Here is a 21,831-nt window from a genome sequence, read left to right on the forward strand (position 1 = left end):
GATCAGACCGCAGTTGGAATACTGCGTCCAGTTTTGGGTGCCACACTTCAAGAGGGATGTGGATAACCTGGAGAGGGTCCAGAGAAGGGCCGCTCATATGGTTAAGGGCTTGCAGGCCAAGCCCTACCAGGAGAGACTAGGGCATCTGGACCTCTTCAGCCTCTGCAAGAGAAGGTTAAGAGGTGACCTTGTGGCTGCCTATAAATTCACCATGGGGGTGCAGAAGGGAATTGGTGAGGCTCTACTCACCAAGGCACCCCTGGGGGTCACAAGAAATAATGGCCATAAGCTAGCAGACAGCAGATTTAGACTGGACATTAGGAAGAAATTGTTCACAGTTCGAGTGGCCAAGATCTGGAATGGGCTCCCAAGAGAGGTGGTGCTCTCCCCTACTCTGGGGGTTTTCAAGAGGAGGTTAGATAGGCATCTGGCTGGGGTCATCTGAACCCAGTTCTCTTTCCTGCCTGTGCAGGGGGTTGGACTCGATGATCTATTGAGGTCCCTTCCAACCATAACATAGATGCATCTATGAATCTATAAGCAAATGACCTAGTCACTAGGGAGCCTTATACTGTGAATGCCCCATGAAAGCATTCCCCACACCTCCTATTTTCAGTTATTGTTGAGAACTTCACCATCTTCTTTGTCTGTTAAGCCCATAATGTAATGACATCTTCAGTTCTTCCCTATCTATTGCTCCACATATGTAGGTAGTATCCTAACCTCTTGAGTTTCAACTTTTTCTTTTTCCTACTCACAGCTATCATTCAGTCCTTCCCTCTTGACTAATGTTGCCTCAACCATAAATTGTCTGAGAGTAGATTCAGGCGAGACATCAGGAGGCACTACTTCACAGTCAGGGCGGCTAGGAGCTGGAACCAACTTCCAAGGAAAGTGGTGCTGGCTCCTACCCTGGGGGTCTTCAAAAGGAGGCTAGACAATCACCTAGCCAGGGTCGTTTGACCCCAGCACTCTTTCCTGCCCATGGCAGGGGGTCAGACTTCATGATCTGCTCAGGTCCCTTCTGACCCTACAACTATGAAACTATGAAACCTCTCTTGCCTCTCAGTCATGCCTCTGTTCTCCAGACCACATCAGGAAGTCAACTGATAAGGCTGTCTTCCTTGACATCTCTCTAATTATATCACCCTTCTTTTACTATCCCCTCTTTTCTAGCACATCAAGCCCAGTCTTCTTCCTGACAAAAACCTTCCTTCTCCAGAAAGGCTGCACTCAATATGCCATTTTCTACCTCTGTGCTTTCTTCTGCACTGTCACTTATGCTTGGAATGGCCTACCTGAAGAGGTCCTGTCTGCCTCTCTGAATGTCTATACAAGAGTGAGCAAACTAACTCATCTGTCTATGCAATTGATATTGCCTCTCTGAATGTCTATACAAGACTGAGCAAACTAACTCATCTGTCTATGCCTCAGTTTATTATTACTTGACAACAATAAAATCACATTCTCAGATCATGTGAATTGACTTATCTTTAAATAATTCAGTGGAATTCCATTGATTTACACTGAGGATCCATGCCACTATTCCAAAAATGAATGAAATTATGATTATTAGGATTAGTACACTATTATGTTAGCATTACATGATTCATTTAAGAAACTTGAAACACTTATAATAATTTGCACTTAATACTTCCATGCACTGTAAATAGTTATCTTACTTACATAAAAGTAAACTTTGTTTGCTTGCATATTATTGTTTCTGTGTCTAATCAAAATTTGGCCAAAAATTACAATATGACCAGGACGCGCACATATACAGAATCCATGCAGGATAAGCTGTTATAGATAAAACTTGTCAAAATGGGCGTTTATTTTCCTGGGAAGTTTTCAAAGATTTTTGTCATTTTCACCCATATTATTTTTATGGCCAAAAAATTCATAAATTTCCTCTTTAGTTTGATAAAAGTCATATTTTGTTAGATATTTGGGAATAAAATCCCCAACATTTTTACTGAAGCTGATTTTTGTTTTAAAAAAACCCTCAAAATTTTACAGTAAGAGCTAATTATTAACTCATTTTGTTATTTCAGTTATTTTGTTGTTGGTAGTGTTAATGATACATGGAAATTTCAATCAAATATGCACATATTCAGTCTGGTTTAAAGGCTTTTTTTTTTTTAGAGAAAATGTTTTGACAAACTTTAGCTATATACATCCTCCTACCTTCATTATAACTGTATACAGAAAGCAATTCAGTGGGGTTCCAAACTACAACTACCAAAAATCTCTGATGACTAATACTTCCTAGCTGTAGTTCATGCTACCTTGAAAAGAACAAGACCACTGTTTTCCAAGCCCATATTAAGGTTACATAAAGGTTACAAGGAAGGTTATGTATGAACATCCAGAAGATCTTAACATTTATATAACATGCATGGTGTTAGTGGTGGGAAAGATGACTAAATAAATCAATAATAAATAAGTAAGTAAGCCATAGTAATACCTGTAGTTTCATCTTAGTTATAATATTTTCTAGTTCACAGTATTTTTTTGTTCACGGGTTTGTTGATCTCCCAAAGCAGAACCAATGTTTCCTATTTTAATTACAGCATCTTCTGATCATCCTACTCTCTCAGTAGGCAGCACTGACTGGCTTCCAGGAAGAAGAAACATCCTGTGCCCACAGTGGCACAAGTCAGAGTCTCCAGTCATGTGGCAAAGAGCTCTGGTCTAGTGGTGAGAGCTTGTGACTGGGAGCCAAGACTCCCTGATACTAAGTTAATTTTGAGACTTTGGACAAGTGACTTAAGCTTTCTGTGTGCCTGATAAAACTGAAGAGTATAACCCACATTTCAGTGATGCTGTGAAGTGAATTAACCATTGGTTTAGGTGCCTGGATATCCTCAGAAAAAAGTTGTAAAAGCCTAAAGATGATGGAGGGCTGAAGGCATGTCTGTTTTTCTAGGAGCATCTAGACTCTTTAATCCTTAGTAGTCTCATACAAACATTTTGGGGGGTAGGGATGGGGAATGAGGAAGCCTTTTGAAAAGATCAGTCTTATCACAAAAGAAGTCTTACTTCCCTTCTGTCTGCTGCTCACACCCATTCCATCAAATAAGGCCTTTCACCTGTCTGCTCCCCTCCCAACTACTAGTACTCTTACACGCTTGCCCTAAGCCATCAGCCCACATCAGCTTCCCACATTCTTCACTACCCTGTGTGTGACACCTCCTCACTCTGAGCTGTATTAAGTAACATTTGCATTGGTGTTGCCAGCAACATAGTGAACATTACCCTCTGCCTCTGACCTCAACGGCTGTTAGAGTCCAACTCCTCCAGATGCTTGCTTGCTTGAGGGAACAGCTAGAACTTGGAAGGAGGCTCCGGTAAGTCGCATGAATATGGAATGCAAGACATAAGAAGGATTCTGGGCAGGGTAAATGAGTTGGGTCATCATGACTATTTCTCCCAAACCATTCTAACTTGGCCTCAATTTCCAGTGGTTAGAGTTTATTCCTACTCCCTGCTCTGGTGCTCACAGTGGACCCTAGTAATAGCATAAAGTATTAACCATTTTCTAATGGCTAATGTATAGCATGTTTAATATGAAAAAGTGAGATATTATACATGCAACTATTCTGAAAAACTCACAGGGCCAAGTTTTCAAAACAACTCAGTGTTCATTTAGGAACCCAATAATAGTTAGATTTTTCAAAAGTGTTCAGCACAGTGGTTCTCAAACAGGGTACTGCTGAGGTGTGCCATGCAAGGTGAGCACTGTTAAGTGTGAAAATATTGTGGTCTGTTGGGATCTTTCTGAGTTCTTCGCAACAGAAGAATTCCTCTACTATTTTTCTGTAATAAAAAAACAAGTGAAAATGAAGACGTGGCACTTTCTGAGGGGTGCCCTGAGTCTGAAAAGGCTGAGAACCACTGGTTTAGCAAGTAGCCTGTGACACCTCCTGGGCATGTCTATGTGAGATGCTTTACTGTGCAGCAGACTAATTTGCTATGCAGTAAAGCATCATCATCTACACATGCATGGCAATTAGGCACAGTAGACTAATTTACTCCACTGCCAGATACTTCTGTCTTACGGACGTGGTATCTGGCAACACAGTAAATTACTGCACTTAAACACGTGTAGATGATGACATCAGGATCAGTTTACTCCAGTATGTGTAGATGCACCCCATGGCACCTATTTGCCAGACCATCATTTGATAATTCTGGCTCTAATGTTACATCCTATGATTGATTCAAATCCTATAGGCATCTTAAGAACCTTTCAAAGTGCCATTAATGCCTCATGAACAGATCCTATTTGCAAGCACTTCTGCACTTACATCATTTATTTTTCTTTCCCATCCTTTATTTGACAGATTTTGCATGAAAAACTAAGATCACTGCATTTTGAGAGGTCTTTGGTGATGGCTGCTTGTTTCTACCTAGTGGGATCATTCCTATCATCTACATCTCTACAGAAGATATACATCCAGAAACAGAGGATTCAAAGTAACTGCCCTATGCTGAAATGCTGCTGGCAAGTTGTCTTGCGCTTCAGATAGAAACAAGAGTGTTGGGAGCTTTGGGCATTATTTAAATATTACATATGGTGACGTCCATAATTCAACATATTCTGTGGTGAAACCTAGCTGAAATGATTGCTGCATAAATGTTGTTATTCCATATTCTGAGCCAGACTCTAGAGGTTTGCTTTATTTATATCACATGTGGCTGGGATAAATAATTCTATGAAGCCTCACACAGTATATTTTCTTTTTGTGTTGCCAAAATAACCTAAAGAAATCAATGAGTGAAGACTTTTCTCTGTTGCTGAAGATTTTCTTTTAACCATTCAAACATCAGGAACAATTATTAATCTGTGCTGAACCTACAGATACAACCTGTTGACAAAAGATAGTGGCAATTTTTATTATTTAATAGTTTAAGAAACTTGGTTCTTTAATCTTACCTAATATCTTGTTACTGAGGATTTAATAGCCTTACAAATTAAAAATTGCATTACAAACTAAAGAGTTAAACTTCCATTTATTCACATAGGTAATTATTAACTTCAGTGAGAAATGAGAGTAGTAAGTACCTGCATCTGTTGTTCAGGTTTTGGCCTCAGAGGAGTATCCATTATTGTAGTCACTGCATGATTGCATTAGTGGGCTTATATTTAGGATCTGAATTTGCAAGCTACTGAAGAACATGGTTTCTGTCATTTGAATCTGAGGGCACTCAACAGCCTTGCAGGATTAAGTCCCAAGCAAATACTATAAAGCAGGGGTTCTCAAACTTTGTGATACCATGACTCCGAGTGCTGGATGGCAGCAGTGGGGGACGGGGAGCTCACACATGACAGCTGTCACTGCCATCCACCACTCTGCACCGCCACTGCGCACCACTTCCCTGCACTGCTGCCCATACCCCTGGAAAGTTTGCAGCCCCCCTTTAAGTTGCTCATTACCCCCCCAGGGGGTCATGACCCTGTTTGAGAACGTCTTCTATAAAGGAAGTAAAGAAATGCTAAGTCCATGAAGATGCTTTCCTCAGGAAAGAAAAATGATAAAAGGTCATACATTCTCTCTTTTTTTTCTCTGTCTATAAATAGCTGAATTCAACAGTCAACAATAATTTTAATTAATTATGTAACATAGATAAATCTGTAGAGAAATTTTTTTTGCAGGATTTATTTTGCAAACAGTTGAAGAAACATAACATACATCTGAACTAGTGGCAGTCCCACCAGTGAGGCAATAAACCCTGCCTACCTGCTCCCACACCACATATAGCAACCCTGGAAATGAGGTGTTAAGGATGTCCTACCATGCTTGAGCACACTTTGGAAATCCAAGCCTTGAGTAAAGTGGCAGGGATGCCCCTATTTTACTTCTCCCACCTTATTTCCAGGATTGGTGTATACAGAATAGGGATGGGCAGGCAGCATTTATTGCTGGGCAACAAGACTGAGTTTTCTATGGCCTCAGTGTAGACAAACACTGAGAATCCTGCCTGTTATAGCTGGTGGTCCCAATACTAAATAACACGAAGAAAAGGGGAGGATGAATGTCAGGCTAACTGCCTAGCCTCATAAACACCTACTGGTTTCAGAAAGGGAACTAGACTACCAATGAACAGTGGAGTGGAAGAGACTTGTGTCTACCCTCTATGTAAATATTGATGTAGGAAGGATGACAGTGTTAGATTCTGTGTTTTCTTTCTATCAACTTAGAAAGTTGCATTAAAAACCATATCAAAGGAAAGATCCAAACAGTCTTAAATTAAGCAAAAGTCTGGATCAAAATTTTAAATTTTGGTTCCTTGGTACCTCCAATATACATCCCTGCCAGAAACTGGAGAAAAATGTATTTCTAGGTTAGTGTACAAAGCCAGTGAGACTTACAGGTAAGAAATATCCAACCAACCACATGTTTTTGCTTTTACAGACTTTCAGGATACTTTCCACTTACTAAGCAAATATAGTGAATAAAAAGGTATGTGAATATGATATAGTGGGTGTGTCTACATAAGATGCTTGAAGGCACATTAACTTATATTTAAGGTGCATTTGGGCGCACATATACACATGCATGTCTTACTGTGTTTTTAAAATGGTGAATTTAGGCTATTTTTGCCTAAATTTGACTCCTTCAAATGCAGGAGTCAAATTTAGGCGCAAATAGTTAAACCACATTAACAAACATGTAGATACATTAAAGTGCATTATTGCTGTGTGTATGGATGGACTTGGGACTAACTTTAGTCCCAAGTCTATCGACACACACAGAGTTAATGTGCTTTAATGCCTGCATGTGTTTAATACCTGCCTAAACCTGCTTACTGCGCATTAAGCTAATGTACATTAAATTTAGGCACGCTTAAATGCACGTGTAGACACACCCAGTTTGCACAAATGACTCTGAATTACTGTACATATGAATCCTTGAAAATGCAAAGCAGGAACTGCAATTTGAGAAGCCATATTTAAAAAAAGTTAAAGGCTTGTCTGGCCTTTAACTGTGCAGGAGACAAGCCATGGGGATTCAGGCACTCTGCAACCGCTGAGCCCAATTATGATCTAGGCCTTCCAGTATCTGCTGCTCTATCCCTTCAACAATTGTTCTGTACTGGCCTCCTGTGGCACCTCTGCCCCTTCACTCCCACATGTACACACACAGAAACTGCTGATCATGGTCAGGAAGTCCCCTGACATTACAGCATGTGGGAAAGTCTTCTAGAATGAACGACAGCAGCTAAAGAACTCAGGCCAGAGTTTAAAGGCCAGAGAAGCATGAGAGAGCTTTGAAACCACATTAATTTTTCGGAACAAGGGAGAACGAATTCTTCCCAAAGAGTTTCCCCACAGTTCAAGCCCTTGAGATAAGAAGATTTCTGATAGGGTAAAAGAGAGGAGAGAGACTGAGAAATATGGAAAAATTAGCCAGCTAAATGGATGTAACATTACTATAACATGTTACCATAATGTTATTGTCAGTTGCTGTAGTACAGAAAATGTTGTGAAAAGTAAGAAAGGATTCACTTAGATATTTTCTGAACCTCAGCTAAAAATACACTGACACAAAAATGGAGTGAGATAAATGGATAATGATTGTGAATCCTGCTCTAAGAACTTGAGCACCGATCAGCCAGGCATTCCTCATTTCTGCTTCTGGATCCGACACTATCAATACATCTGTTGCAGCTCCAACACTGTGAATCTGCATAAAATATAATGATAAAAACTATCTGAATACTGTTGTAAGCAGATGTATTAGATGTTTGTAAGATACTTTCTTTGACAATTATCATGCATTTGATAGTAAAATGGAAAGTAGCTGTTTTAATGTATATTTATGCCTTCCATACACATCCCTTTTAAAATAAAACACTAAACAAAAATGAGGAAACAAAGAAAAATGCCTCCCTATCAAAACACAGACAATGTAAGAACTACCCTTTAGCAGATGGTAAGCCAGGCTGTCTTCCTAGATGGCCGATATTATAGTTTATATGCTAACAAGAGACACCATGTACATACTGTTTGATTCAGGAAGTATGTTTTTGAAGGCCATTGAACTCCAAGAATTTTCCCAGTATATCACAGTTACATAAACACCTGCTCTCAATAACCCTGTGCTGATTTCTTGTAAAAATTTGCAGTTTAAAGTTACCCATTTCTGAAAAAGATGAATCTGAAACAAAACCCCACATCTAAACATCACCACACTTGATGATTCCAGAACCTGAAATCCAAAGTAGCTTCCACATCCAGACCTGAATTTTTGCAGATGGCTGCACAATCTTTACACCAAGACTCCATAAGATGATTATACTGTGTGATATGGATATGCACACTTGCGTGTCTCATTACATTTCAATGCATGTCCATTGCTTTGCATAGTCACCCGTATTCACTGAGCAGCTCTAGGCTCTGGTGTGTTTGAAATCTTGGGATATGAATTCTGTGGTTTAAATCCATTTTGTGATTTCAAGATCTGTGTGGGAAGACCTGCAACTGGGATGTAAATCATGCAAAACCTGTTGAATGACTGGATTTTCATTTTGAGGTGGCACCTCAAGGTAGGAGAGGCCATTCACAATGAGCAGATGCATGAGAACAACACAAAGTATTTCTAATATTGGGAACAAATTATCCATTAAGATTTCAGTCAATCTCTCTCTCCATTTCACTCCTTTGTAAGAAGATAAATAGACTCAATGAAGATATAAAGTTTTGGAACTTAGGTGAGTAAGTGTGAATGGTGCCAAGGTAGACATCCTTGTGTATATAAGATACAAATGGGTCTTTGAACATCCACATTGTGGAGATAGACTATGGATCTCCACACTATGGAGGAGGGCTATCCATCTTGTAAGTGGCTGGGGAGCACACATTCTGTGGGTGACAGTAACAGGTGCCACACACTGCACCTGGATCCATGGGTTCCCAAAGCCACACACCGCATGCCTCTTCCTGCACTGCATGTCCTTCCATGCACCACACACCCAAGAGACCCACCTCACCTTAAGCTCCCTGGTCATGGGCTCCCGTGCTGCATCACATCTCTCAGGTGACTCAGGTGGCAGACTCCACCAGCCAGCAGTGTACCAGCAGAGTTCGGCCACTGTGGCAGCACCAGCTATTGTGGTGTGGCTCACAATAGTTGGATCAGCCATCACTGTGGTTGCATCTATTTTTGCACATTCCCTTAGTTATGCAGCTCTCCCCAGCACTATGGGCTGCACTACACTACCCTACCTCTGGGATTGGGAAGGGGAAGCTGTTGGTAGAGAAAGCCCAGAGACCCCTGCTACTTCTGCAAAACAATGGAGGAGCAACAGCTGGGTGGGAGCCCAGGGGCCTCAATTAAATCCCAGGAGAGCCACAAAGCCCTCAGGCTGCCAGCTGGACAGACAGAAAATAGATCCAGCTTCTCTTCATGTGAAAGAATCACCTGGCACTTCCAACATATCAAAACAATTATTTACAAAAAACAGACCAAATGCAAGGTCTCTGACCAAAAATTCACCAATATGACTACCAGGGGAAAAAAATAAATCTCATCAGAAAACACCATTTCTCTTCATTTCAATTTTTTAATGCAAGTAAGTTTGTCACTTTTTTGTCATATTACATCTAAGATCTATGTTATCTTAGGCTGAAATCTTGGACTGCTAGGGAATTTACACTTGCCATTCTAAATCTCCTAAGTGATTTTAGAAAATCTTAGCTTTAAGACACTGACTGTGGCCTCCTTTCCTAAGGGTCTATTCAAGATTTCTAGGCAAATGAGAGAACAATATAACTGAATCTGCAAGATAGTTTCTTTGTGGGTGGATCCTTTGGGCCTTTGTACACGCCACAAAATTGGCCTTTAAAGTGACTGAAATGTCCTTTTGCACTGCTTTAATGGCATTGCACTTTCACTGGTAAATTCCGCTTTAATGGCATTGCTGTTTGCATACTCGGTAGCGTATTCCGCTTTAAATTACTTTTGTACATAGCAAGATAAAACACCTCTGAGGTGTTTTAGTTTGTTACCCAACAAAGTGCAACAGTACACAGAGCACTGGAAGCTTATGTGCTTGGGGCTTGGTGTGCCCCGCACAGCTCATGCACTGTGAGACCCAGCAGCAGCCCATGTAGGCAGGCTCCACTGAAAAAAAAAAAAAAAAGCAGTGATACGAATCTTTTTTTTTCTCTCTCCAGAGCCTGCCTGAGCTGTGCGGGGGCCCAGTGCTTCCCTCCGTGGCTGCGGGGGTGGGGGGTGTGGAGGGGATGGTGCTTCCCCCCGTGGCTGCGGGGGTGGGGGGTGTAGAGGGGATGGTACTTCCCTCTGTGGCTGTGGCACCTCCTGGGACTGCCCAGGCCAGGTGCCAGTAGGCAGATGCCACCTCGGGGCCCCACACAGCTCAGGGACCACTTGGCCCACTGGCAGCTCACCCCCCTGCTCCACCGCCAAAACGGCAGGTAAGGATCAGGCCCCCACCCTTGTGTACATGCCATGGGGGTTTAGATTGGTTTAATTCTCCCTAAATTGAAGTGGTGTTTTAAAAAACCCACTGTTTCAATTTAGGGAGAACTAAACCAAATTAAACCCCTACGGCATGTAGAAGCAGCCTTTGAGATGGAACTGGGTGACTTATCAGCTCTGATTGGCTCCTGTCTTCTCCTTCAAAACTCTCTGCAATTCTCTCCCTCACTACTTCATCTAGTTGTGGCTCTTATGTTGCCTCCACCCTGTTCAAGAGTTTAGGATATTCAGCAACTTACAAGCTTGGGAATAGAACCAGTTCCTTCTCTTCTGTACAGGATATATATAATGTCTCACTGATACTGTACTTTGTAACTTAATTAGTGGTGGACAAATGTTAATTAATTAAACCTCGCTATAAAGTAAAAGAGAATGTTGCTTCATTGACTGTCACCAGGTCTTATTTTGCCTTACAGAGATGTTGAAAAACACACCAGCAGTATTAAGATTTAAATTTCAGGAGCTCTTGTTCCTAGATCTGTGCTCTGTCCACATGCCTTTTACCGTCTCTCTCTGAAATATTGCTTTCTGCCTTTTCTCAGAGCAGAAAACTTTCTAAGCTAACATCTTGAAAATGCAAAATCTAACATTGAGAAAACCAGTCAGGCCCCCAAGGGGAAAATCTCCAATGCTATCTGTAAAAGAAACTGAAACCTCCAACAGTTCCAGGTGCTATCCCATCTTTCCCATGCACAATTCTCCTGCAAATATGAGCAGCCAGTGCCAATAAATACCTTTCCCTCTGTAATGCAGTGTGAGGCCCAGAGCTGGAAATGAACACATCCTTGGAGCAAGTATGTCTGATTTGAGCTTAGCGGAGATGAAAGGCAGTCGAACCAATCAGGGATGACTTATGAGCACCAAGGGAGGAAGTCAGTCAGCCATGAGCAAATTTTTTGCTGTCTAGATGTTACTAATGAAACACTATAAAAGTGGAAACAAAGGTTGGAGAATTAGAAAGCATGTCTCAGGGTTGTTTTTCATTGTTTCAATTCATTACTTGATATCTGAAACTTTGCCTTTACAAACAAAATAAGGTGTTCTATGTTTAATATCTGCATTTAATATCTGAACCCCACAAGGAGCTGAGGGCCTCCTGAGAGGTGAGAACAATCCAATTTTGGTGTGAAGTCACTAGGAGCTAAGGGTGCTCTGCATTTTGTGTGACCAAGCTCAATAACTCATCTGAAATTCCAATGAAAATAAACTGGAAAACCCAGCCGTACTTTACCTGCTTTTATTGATTTTCTACTTACATTTGAAAGGAGTGCCCAGCCTATTCAAACCCCATTGACAACCAATGGAGGTGAGAAGACTTAGTATCTCCCAAAAGTATTCAGCACCTGTCCAGATTTATCCCTTTACTTACTTTACTTATCTCAATCAGGTGGGGAAAGTATATATTTTGGGTGCATCTACACATTCATTAGTGCGCATTGGTTACTGCACATTTAATTTAGTACTTGTATAACCAAGTACTAAATAAATGCACAGTAAGCAGTAGCACCGGTAAGCGCCTTTTTAGTGATGCTACTGCTCAGAAGCTTGATAATACTGTGCAGTAGTGTATTAGCACTCTCCGTGCTGTGATGCGTTTCTGAACGGTGTTATTAGGTTACTGTGCAGTTAGCATCTTATGTAGACATGCCCACAGATACCAAAAATGTCAAATATCCAGTCCAAGCCTAGATGGAACATCAAACAAGCATGCTAGTTTCTATAGCCAGCAACACAAAAGGAAGCAACATAGCCACCTTTGCTTCCACAATCAAAACAGCCGGGGTGCCTGTACACACACACAGAGGCCACTCCAATGCACTGTAATTGCAATGCATCAGAGCAAACTCAATTAATTAGTGTGCTGGAGTGTGGTAATTACTGCACTCCAGCAGCCTTCTACTGCATCAGTGTCCCTGTGCTTAAAAATGGCTGTGGGGGCATTCAAACTAAAGCTCATCAGAAGAGATGCTGTGGTGCTTTAATTCAAGAAGCTCCCGGAGCTGCTGTAATTAAAGCGCTGCCCGCCTTGCCCCTAGAGCACATATAAAAGTGGCCCTAGTTCCCAATTTGTAGCTGGAGCAGTTAAGGGTAGCTTTAAGTGTGAATCGAGTGCAAAGGTCAAACTCACATATGTGATTCACAGTCAGACACTTTAACTGTTCCACAGCCACATCCTTCACATGCTCTACATATCAGCGAGATCTGCAGCTGATACAAATCATCATAGATCCATTGATTTCAGCTGAGCTATCATAATTTGCACACCCAGTGGGCGTGTCTACACAAGACACTGACTGGGCAGTAGCTGATATGCGGTAAATGTCCACATTGTTTTCTTCACAATTTGTTTTTTTGCCCATGTTCTCTTACTGGCATTAAAAATGATGGCATTGATTCAATTGCCAGACAGCCATTAAGCTCTGTCATGACCTAAGGCAAGTAACTCAGTTTTCTACATGTGTAAATAGGAATTAGCATGCATACTTATCTTTTTTAACAAAGTGCTTTGAAAGCTATCTTATTAATTACTATTAATATTTATTAGTGCACATATTCCTGTAAAAACAAATACTTTTGTAACTTTTATCACTGAAATATAGTCAGTCCTCTAGCAATCTACTTCTTTGGCACAGATTATTTGCTATAATAAGAAATAAACCAACAAGAAGTATATGGTTGGAAAATTGTGCTTTTATGTTTTCCATATTTTGTTATTTTTTGCCTCAAATCACAGTTCAGTTCAATGTGATCTGACACTGCTGAGGTACTCAACCCCCTACTCCTCCAAAGTAGTGTTTATTATAGAAACCCACAAACTTAACCTAACCTAGAGCAGCTCTTCCAGCAATGATATAATTACAGTAGTTATTGTTGCAATAAACCAGATGTTCCTGTATCAGTATGAAAGTATTCCCTCCCCGCCCCCCCCATGTTTCATTTGTTATATTGCGTTTTTCAGTTCTCACATCAGCTGTTCAGAAGACTTCTTCCTGAATGAATATAATTTACAGATTCTTGCAGAACAACATCTGATAGATTAAGGGTGCATACACAAGTGACATTTATCATGCAACTGGGCCCCTGAAGGTGCTCTACAGCTGTGACTTAACACATGTGCATGGCTGCAGAGCACTTTTAAAATGGCAAAAATTAATGCTGGTCAAATGAGGCATTAGATTAAGGAGCTCTAAAGCAGAGTGCTTTAGGAAACTTGTGTTCCCTCCAGGGTTAATTTTTCACGTGCCCAGCCCAGCCCAACCCCCAGACAGTCAGGGGGGAAGAGGAGGGAGCTACCAGCTTCTTTGAATGGCCAGAGTGGAGGGGGAGGGGGGGCGGGGGGAACAGAGCCCCCTCATCTTGTGGGCTACCCCCAGCTACCTTGGGGAGCCAGAATAAGCCCATGAGGCAAGAGGGCTCTATTCACTTTCCCCCCGCCCAAGCTCTGGCCATTCAAAGCAGCCAGAAGCAGCCAGCACAGAGCTCCTGGATGCTGAATGGCCAAAGCTAAAGGGAAGGTGTGGGGGGGAAGGGGGAATGGAGCCCCTTCACCTCACAGGCCTAACCCAGCTCCTCCCCAGTACCTCAACTGGGGTAGCTAGGGATGGCCTGGGAGGCGGGTGCAAATAGAGTGGGGGCCTGATCCTTACCTGCCTCTTTGGCGGTGGGGCGGCGGGGGCGAGCTGCCAGCAGGCTGAGCAGTCCCTGAGCTGTGTGGGGACCCCCCAAATGGCGTTGCTGTTTGCACTTTGCCACCCTTACTGTCCACTGTTTTAAAAAAAATTTTATTGTGAGTTAATTTTATTCTTATGAAATATGGACAGTTTTGGAAAAGAGAGTCCTCTCTTTAAGCCACATCTGTATGCAAATTTCCTAATTTTAACTCAACTTTCTACCCTATTTTAAAGCCAGTACCTTCAGCTGAGGCTAGCTCGGTCTCCTTGCCCTATTAACCCTTAGTCTGCTTCCTGAAGCAGCTAAGGTACTGGTTTTTGATATCAACAGTTGTCTATTAGAAATGGATTGACACAATTTATTGCACACATTCTGAGTATTGAACAGAGCCTTGGAGACTGAGAATTGTCATTGTTATAACATGTGATATTCAACATGAATGAGCACTCGCTGTAGACAAAGCTGTCACATTTAAAATCCTGTCACAAGATCATAAATAGATGTACAGTGGAGTATCTGACAATTTTGAACATAACAGTCCTTATTTTTTTTAAAAGCAATTGCAGCCCCTGCCTATGCCAGTTCTAGTGGCAAAGGGTCTTTTATCTATACTGAAGATGGTTATGTTTGCACCAGTCATTTGATCAGCCAGTTGATTTGCTTTCAAAGAACATGTACATGGAAATTTGGCTAGGAGCCATCAATATGAAAAAGTCAAGGGGAATGTCCAACAGATTGCTTTATTATTATATGTAACATGCCATAAATTAAGATGATAAAGAAACATAAACATAAAATGTTGTTTACTTGCTATCTAGGTTCCCATAAAAATATGGACTGATAAGACTGAAACATCTTATCAAACAGATGAACACTTTTTGGCAATCTTTGAAATGTTTACAGGTGTGTGTGATATTCATTTTACATGTTCCTTCTACTTTAACAGTTGGCATATTTTTGTTTAGATGTAGTGAAATTAATGGAAATACATGAAGAATGAATTTACCCAGTGAAATCATCTGCTAAATTTATACTTTATAAAATGTATGTTTCCCATAGAAGAGATTTCACATGACTTTGAAACATCATGCAAATTTTCACTGATGTGGTGGAGGCCTGATTGTTGGCCTGATTTTCTAGAAATCTTTGAAAAGGATCCATAAAATATTTGAGGAAACCCAAGAGGTACCCACACATTTGGAAGGAGATTATAAGGCAGCACAATTATACAGCTACAGTTAGCTCCCCACTTTAAAAAGAAACTGTATCAATTTCATATTTTTTGCCTTTCTAATGAAAAGATGTTAGAGTTAAAATAAATAAATAAATAAATAAATTACATGTTCACGGATCCCTGACATCCTTTCCACCACGGATGTTAGAAGGCCCTTATGTTTCCCTTAAAGGCTCTTATTATTACCACTGAATACTTCCACTACCCATACTTTAGTCATTGCAACCTTTCCTTACCCACTTACTATTACAAGTGTGCAAAATACACATTTTAAAGACCCAAACTATAATAAGACCACCTTTTTAGCTTTGCTATAATTGTCAAGCATTCTCAAGATTGAAATACTTGAAATTTACCTTTTGAGCCCTTTTTACCCAATTCAAGCCAATCTGAGCCCAGTTTATAACAAATCTGTTAAGTTACTGTTTTGAAACTTACTGACAGTTTCATGTTACTGAATTTTGCTTAACTGAGTAGACACACCTTCAGCTCAAAGTTGATATTTGCACAAACCCTTTCATAGGAATAATAGTAGGATTAGTAGTACTAATAACTCTATCCAAAAGATGATAGGCCCTTTTTAAACACAGTCTCTGTCTGAAAAATCTAAAATATCACACATCTGAGTTCTTTTCACTTCAAAATATTATCCCCCCATAAACAAATTTGCCTCATATATTGCCCATCACATTCCTGTGTTTAGCTTGTTATGCTTCTCACTGCCTCTCAGACTGTGCGCTGGATCCGGCCCAGACTGACTCTGCACACTAAATCGGGCCAGCTGGCCAACCCCACATGCCAGGTCTGGTCTGCAGGGCCAAGTGCATTGAGCAATACGGATTTAACTCATTATTAAAAGAGCTATTCCACAAAAATCAGAGAATTGGGAAGTTGGAAGGGATCACAAAGTTCACGTAGTCTGGTAGCAGTGGATCCAGGAGTGGGGTAAGGGTGGGGGAGGAGAGAGTGTAGCCATATCCCTATTTGTCTGTGCCATGCATACACAGTGAGCTCTGAGCTCACCTCCTGGTCAGTGTGGGCTCCTGCTGGAGCTCCACATATGCAGTGAGCTTTATGAGCTCACCAGCTGATTGGCATAAGTTCCAGTGCCCAGGGCATAAGTATTGCTGCTGTTTGCCTTTCTTTTCCCTTCCCTGCCCCAATCCTACCAAATTCAATGGCAAAGGAAAAGAGGGGACAAGCAGTGCCAGTGCTCACCCCCTGGACTCTAGAGCCACTTGAAAACAGTATCACCTGCCAATCAGCTGGTGACCTTATACAGCTCACTGTATATGAGATGCTCTAGCTGGAACCCACAGTGATCAGGTGATGAGGTCTGAGTTCACCGTGCGTGCATGGCACAACCAAAAGGGGTACAATCATATGGGTGCACCCACCCTGAATCCACCCTTGTAGTCTGGCCCTGTGTACAGGTTTGGGATTCCCAGTTCCGAAAACCTCCCAGGCAGATGCCCATCTAGCCCCTTCTTGAAAATTTCTGGTCAAGGAGATACCACAAATTCCCTGGAAGTTTTCAAGATTTGCTAAATTTGATGTGGGTTCACATTTGGATTTTGAATCTCTAAATGATCTAAAGTTTTGGTTCAGGCCCATCTCCAAATGAGACCAAAATAAACTATGCTGCTTGGATCAGATCCCACTCTTGTTGAAATCGAAAGGAGCATTGCTATTGGCTGTAATGGATACAGCCCCATAGGAGAACCAATCCACTAATTTATTTTTCAGAACCGATATACAATTGGATCTAAAGCACAATAACTGGAAATAAAGCCAAGTATGCAATGAGAAAAGCAATACAAATGAATTTTGAACAGACATATAATCAGAAGGCAGTATAACATCTTAGCCAGCTGGGATCATGCCATCAGTACTTTTGGCTAACTTGAATTTTACAAGGAAGCTCAGATTATTTAAAGGTTGTACGCTAAACCCACAGCTCTTAAGGTCTAAATTGTACTAACAAAAAGATCATTATAATTTCCAATTTACCACACAGTAAAGCTATCTTTAATCACCATTGCAGTCTGATTATTTGTGTTTTCTACAGGGAACAAGTCAGCATATAAATGGTGGAGATCCTTCATAAAATGATTGTTGAACACAAGCCCCTAGAGGCTTCTGGTAATTCACAAAGTATGAAGTAAGCCAAACTCCCTAGGTATTTTCAGTGAATATTACTATCATCTTCAGTTGAATTAAGCTGTTTAAATTGCTGAAATATGCATATTAATTCAAATACTATAAAAATGACAATGAAAGTGCCTTGAAAAAGCTAGTATAAATCCCAACCATCTGCACTGATTCAGTGGACTCATTGGAATAAATGTGTGTTGAATTACCCTGGACTGACATCAGCAAAGTCCTTGTGATCTTAAGGCCCTGTTGAAGTATTGAATGCCTACTGAATAAAGCTGAGTGCCTCCCAAATCCCTGGAATTCAGTGGAAAACAAAGGCCTTCAAAACTTCACAGGATCTGGGCCTTGGATCAGGGCAAGCAATCTTGATCTTGTGGTCAAAATCACAAAGAAAAATATTGGAAAAGATATGGGCATTAACATATTAATTAAACATCTTTAGAGCACTCTAGATTCATAGATTGTTAGGGGCTAGAAGGAACCTTGTATATCATTGGGTCCAGTCCCCCTGCACTAGGCAGGAAAAGAGAACAGGGGTCAAGTGACCCCAGTGGGGTGACTGTCCAGTCTCCTGTTGAAGATATCCAGGGTAGGTGACTGCACCACCACTGGAGGGAGTTTATTCCAGTCTGGACACTCAGGCCTTTCCAAGAGGAATAAGCAATGCAAATTAAGTGTAAGCAAAGTATTTTTGTTGATATCAGAACATTGGTATATTTTTATGCCTAACAAATGTTAATCATTACCTTCAATCTGCTCACTTTTAATTGCACATATGGAAAAATTGCAATCTCCTTTTGCAGAAGGCCTGATTCTATGAAAGTCTGAACATCCTGAATTCAAATTGACATTTGCATCTTGTAGCTAGAGGGATAAGACAGGGCATGTGAAGTTTTGCATTTGTTGGGCAAGAATTATATTTTTACATCAGTATGGCCAGATAAAATTCATCCTAGAGTACTCAAGGAACTGGCTGAGATAATTGCAGAGCAACTGGCTATTTTAACACTATCTTTGAGAACTCTTGGAGGTCAGACAGGTCCTGGACAGCTGGAAAAGGGAAAATAGGCTCCAGTTTTAAAAAAGGGAAGGAGGAGGATCCAAGGAACTACCAATAGCTATACCTGGAAAGATTATGGAGCATATCAAATAATTTATTTTAAGCACCTGGCAGATAGTGAGTTGATAAAGAACATCCAACATGGATTTGTCAGGAGTAAGTCATGATTCAGCAACATGACTTCCTTCTAAGACAAAGTAATGGGTTTTGTGGTTTCAGGGAGAACAGGGATGTGATATACCTTACATTAGCAAGGCTTTTGACACTCTCTCCTGTGACATTCTCATTAGTAAACAAAGGGAATACAGTCTGGATGGAAGTACTGTAAGGTAGATACATAACAAGTTGGATCATAATGCTCAGAGTCATAAACAATGGCTTGATGCCTAATTAGGAGGATGTATCCTGGGTTCATTCTTGATTAATGATTTGGACCATTGGATTGAGCGCACAGTTAGCAAATTTGAAGATAACACCAAGATGGATCAAATTGCAGATGCTTTGGAGGATATGATGAGGATTCAAAATGACCTTGCTGAAGTGGAAAAATGGCCCGAAGTTAATTGAATGAAATTCAAAAAGAACAAGTGCAAAATTCTGCACTTAACATGGAACAATCAAATGCACACTCAAAATATGGGGAACAAGTAACTAGACTACAATCTCCCATGTTTAAAATGGGCATATAACTGGTTGGATCATCATACTCAGAGAGTGTTCATTAATGGCTCAGCATCTAACTGGGAGGAGGTATCAAGCAGGGTTCCACAAGGGTCTGTCCTTGCTCTGGTACTGTGTTATATCTTTACTAATGGCTTGGAGGATGGTATTGAGTGCACAGTAAGCAAATGTGAAGATGACATCAAACTGGATGAAAATGCAGACACTGTAGAAGATAGGATTAAGATTCAGAATGACCTTGACAAACTGGAAAAATGGTCCAAAATTAATCAAATGAAATTCAAATGGACAAGTGCAAAGTAGCCCATTATGGATGGAACCATCAAATATACAAATACAGCTTGGAAGGAGCCCAGAGTAAAATAACAAAAACCAGAAACTCAGATACAGTGAATTTGTTTCATTAACAATGAAGAGAGGAACCTGTTATAGTACTAACACTAAAGGATTGGTAGTCATTTCTCTCATAAAACCTGCTTTGTTGGGTTTCAGTATTTGTGTCAGTTCATACCATGCTAAGCTGAAACTTAACATAAATGTTATTAGCCCAGATTCATTTTTAAATTCTTGGAATTAAAGTATATCTCTTTCTCTCTTGCTGTGTTGCTATATAAATTCTTTATAATTTAAAGAGAGTTTGGAATTGATTTTATACATTTTGCCAAACCTCATACCACATGCACCCTGATTTTAAATTTGTGGAGAATAAAAGAGAATGATGAAAAGATACACTATTTCAGTTTTTTAAATAATCTATTTAGACAATACTCTAAATCATAAGAGTGTTTGTTGCAAAGAAAGAACTATATTAATACATTTAATATCATTAAAAGATAAGAGGAATCAAAGCACAATAAGATGCAGTAATTAATAACATGCTCAAACAAATGCATTTGACATGAAGGCCTCATTTAAAAAATAACTAAAAGCTAAAATCAAAGTCAACAGTAAAATTCCTATTGCTAAAAACCAAATTATTATCTTTCTATGCAAGGAATGAGTGAATAGGTGCTATTGATTAAGAGGAACAGGAAATAAAGTGAAATAAATTTCTGCTACTGCATGTTGATAATAGAAATAAGTAATGCTGAATAAAGAGCAGTTATTTGATTTCAAAATATGCTAGCAAAAGTCTCCAGTAACAGAGCAGTCCCAACTCTCCCAACTTATGCAAGTCTTCCATTGCGGTAGTAAGAATCTTGTCTGAATGAAAATTGTGCGATTTGCTTCTGTGATTGTTATCTGATTGTTCAAACTCTTCTGTAGAAATTACAAGTTCAGTTTATCGTGTAAGAAAGAGCTTTAACCTCTTTGTTTTCACTCTGTGCAGAATATGGTTCCCCAAGTTTACTATAACTATACATACTTGTAGTAGGGTTGAAGTATTGTTACAGCCATGATAGTCCAGGAAATAGTGAGAAGACAATTTTTCTTGGCAGTATCATTTATTGGACTAACTGTATAGTTGGGAGAATTGTTAGATAAGCTTTTGGGTACAAAGAACCCTTCTTCAAATAGCATTTGTCCAGTACAAACAGAAAACCTTGTTTCTTGCATGCAGAGTTGGTAAGATTATACTATCAGGATTTTCAAATAAATGTTAAAAATCAACTTTTAAGAGTTTCCCATGTTTGACCTCTTTTAGATTCTTTGTGCTAAGAAATGGCTCATTCGTTATATTTTAAAACTTTGAAGATAGCTGAAAGCCATTGTCAAGATGCTATTGATCATACACTTGCAGAATATAGATAGCAATTTATCAAATTTATTGTTTAGTGTTATACTGTTTCCTATTAGCTTTTTTCCACATAATCAGAATAGCCAAAACTTCAAATAGTTTTCAATGGGACTGAAGACTGCATTACCCATTTTGAGCCAAATACATAGGCAGAATCTTGGGCCGTGTGTAGATGAAACGAGGGGTGTGTGTACAAAACATGTTAAAGTGGGCTAAATACATTGGAACTACTTTAATGGTGTTGGTGTCTGCATGCCTCGACAGCATATTGCACATTAATTCCAGCTGCTATAAGAAATTTGGCGGCATAATGCACCTTAAATGACTCGGGGCACAGCAAACTAAAACTCCTCCGAGGAGATTTAGTTTGCCACCGCTAGAGCCACGAAGAAAAGCAATGGGCTCCATGCAGTTCTGCAGGAAGCCCTGCAGGCAGCTTGATAGCAGCCCAGGAAGGCAGACTCTGCCCAAGAAAAGCAGCGAGCCTGATTCTGTCCCCCCCCGGAGTCTGCCTGCCTGCTTGAGCTGCACGAGGGTCTGGTGTTTTCCACCATGGCTATGGTGCCCCCAGAGACCACCTGAGCTGGGTGTCTGCGGGCGGGTGCTGCCTCGGGGTGGGGGCCGCTGCTGCCGCGGGGGGAAGCACCAGCCCCCTCTGCAGCCCAGGGACCGCTCCACCCGCTGGCAGCTCGCCCTCCCCTCCCCGCCACCCGAAAGGCAGGTAAGTATAGGGTGCGTGCATGACACAGGGGTTTAAAGGACCCTAAATTGAAGCGGTGGG

General features: G+C 40.7%; 1 long non-coding RNA gene across 1 annotated transcript in view; it reads right to left on the bottom strand.

The window, feature by feature from the left end:
• Positions 1 to 5,686: 5,686 nt before the first annotated feature.
• The window catches only part of LOC132248407 (uncharacterized), a 32,746-nt gene continuing 16,601 nt past the window's right edge, over positions 5,687 to 21,831 (bottom strand). The window contains exons 2-3 of the long non-coding RNA XR_009459590.1: positions 11,243 to 11,432; positions 5,687 to 7,691 (exon numbers count right to left, since the gene is read on the bottom strand). This is a non-coding gene — a long non-coding RNA (uncharacterized LOC132248407). The remainder of the gene's footprint in view (positions 7,692 to 11,242; positions 11,433 to 21,831) is intronic.

The sequence above is a fragment of the Alligator mississippiensis genome, chromosome 2, assembly GCF_030867095.1.
Source record: "Alligator mississippiensis isolate rAllMis1 chromosome 2, rAllMis1, whole genome shotgun sequence".
Lineage (NCBI taxonomy): Eukaryota > Metazoa > Chordata > Crocodylia > Alligatoridae > Alligator > Alligator mississippiensis.